Raw genomic sequence first — 2548 nt, forward strand, 5'->3', positions numbered from 1 at the left:
TTCTTCTTCTTCACACATTTGCCTATTGGCAATGCAGGCAGTTCTTCCTCTGCCTCGGGTAGCGGCTCCCTCTGCACAGCCATATCCTTGGAAAGGTGCTTGGTGATGTCCTCCTCCAAGCTTGGGACATTGCCTCTTGAAATGACCGGGCTCGTTGTAGTGTAAACAATGAAGGTTTTAGCCATTGCTTTGAGTAGGGACAAAGTTGTTAACATTATTGGTCCTTGCTTTCTTTCTTTGTCCCTGATTCTAACCTTGAACTCTCTTCATTTGAGGCATGAATGCTCCTTTGTTCGGGTCATTATAAGACCAAGTTTTGTTACCACTTGGTCTAGCCTGCACCTCCTCAATTATAGGGGCAGCTTGAATGAGTGCGTCCTGTAGATCCGATGGGCACATAGATTCGAGACGAGTATTCACTGGTGGGTTTAAACCAGCACAAAATTTTGACACCTACTGTGTCATGTCCATCTGTGGCGCATACTTAAGAAGTGAGAGAAATTTGGAATAGTATGCGTCAAGAGTGAGTCCTAGCTGTTTTAGCTTGTAGAACTCATTCATTTTCTACATGCGATACGCAGGTGGTAAGTATCTTTCCTACACGGCCTTCTTCATCTTCTCCCAGGTAACAGATCCTTCTGCGATCCCTTGATCTCTGCACCATTGCTTCCACCAAAGCCTGGCTTCGCCGGTGAGCTTCAGCTTGGCGAGCATAGCCTGGTTGGCGGGTGCAGTACCGATTGCTTCAAAGTAATCCTCCATGGATTCAATCCAAATTTCAGCATCTGCTTGGATAGACCTGCCTCTCTTGTTAAATTCAAGTGGCTTAATCTGATTGAGAAGAAACTTCTTGTCCTGGATTACAGCAGTACTTGATGTAGGAGGTGAACTGGGAATCTATACCTAGGGCTGTGCCTGGATAAAGGTCTCTTAAGGTTATTACTTGATAATCGTTACAATTTATATTTCATCTCGATTTCAGCTATCAATCAAGCAATCTAACCACTTAACTTTTTATCAATTCTCATGCACAATCAAACATTGATAAAAAGAAGTCTTATTATATTTATATGGGCATAGCCCTTTCGGAATACAACATTTCTTGCAATGATAGGGCAACTGTTTACATTTAGTTTGGGGAGAATAGTGTTGTATTACATTTATCTATAGGAGCTGGATAATAGTATGGTTTCGGGTCATGGATCTTCAGGAATTGGTAAGTCACTGGAAGATCAGGATATCCTTTCCTTTGGAACCCATTCTTCTCATGGTGCCCCAACACCTTGATCCTGTCAGCGGGGATTACACGGGTCACTTCCTCATATATATATGAGTTCAGCTCAACCCTCCAACCTCGAATATGTAAAGTTGAGTTTACGTGAGCCTCCACAAAAATGAGCAGCTTCACGACTTTCAGGTCTTCCAACCACTTGATCCCAACCCTTTGTTGATAAACCGGGGAATGCATTGCAGTCATAAACATGACTCAGAACACTCAGAACTTGTTCCATGCTTCGTAATTCTGCAAGACATCATTGAAAGTAAGGAAATATTTAGAACATCAAAATTTTCTTTACTTCATCTTATTAAGATTTTATAAAAACAAATCCTTTGTTGGTTGGCTCTGATACCAACTGTAATGTGTCCATCTGTTATCTTCAAGACACGTCTTAGCAGTCCATTGGAAAGGATGTTTAGAAAGCTCCGCCCAGCACTCCCAATGGAATGTTAAGGGGTTTGTGATCTAGGACTTTCCACGTCTGCCACGCATAGTGGAAGTATTCCGGCCGTTCCCACTTAGGACTGACCTGAATTAGGGTTTTCTCTATTGGTCATTTTCTAATGGCAACTAGCGTCGAACGCGAGCGAACTACTTTACGTAGAAATGCCAGGTCTGAAGCGGATTCACGTTACACTTAGTTCAAGGAGAATGGAAAACGAGAGGGATGTGAAGCTCAACCTCTCTGCCATAAGGCATAATCCCATTCCATTCCCCTAAACCAGCATAAATTGGGATCATTTATAACTTAGACTCTAGGTCAACGCTCTTGCTGTTCGTGTTCTTTGAATGATCTTCCTGCTATCCATCTTGATTTGAGAAAAGTTCTTGGCCAACCAGGACAACCCATCCGTAGGACGGACCTATGGCCACATCCTCCGCACTTTTCTCAGGTTGTTCTAGTTATTTAATTACCTAACACATTTAGTTGGAGATGTATCAATCAACTTCCTTAATTAGCCCGTTAGGCAATGGTTCCTTCACGTAATCATAGCACTTGACATAGAAAAACAATGTCAAACAAGTTTCTTTTCATCAGGTTATCATTTTTATCTTTGAAATACATAAAGTCTAGCGTGTAGGCTTATCCATAATCCGCCCAAAGGATATCCTAGTCCAGCATGTAGGCTTATCCATAATCTGCCCAAAGGATATCCTAATCCAGCCCGTAGGCTTATCCATAATCCGCTCGAAGGCTATCCAGCAATCCAGAGGGATTACTAATCCAAGATTCCACCCATAGACTAGTATGCGGGCCTCGAGATCCAA

Source organism: Lygodium microphyllum, chromosome 8, assembly GCF_053477565.2.
Source record: "Lygodium microphyllum isolate KBCC chromosome 8, Lygodium_microphyllum_v1.1.10, whole genome shotgun sequence".
NCBI classification, from domain to species: Eukaryota; Viridiplantae; Streptophyta; class Polypodiopsida; order Schizaeales; family Lygodiaceae; genus Lygodium; species Lygodium microphyllum.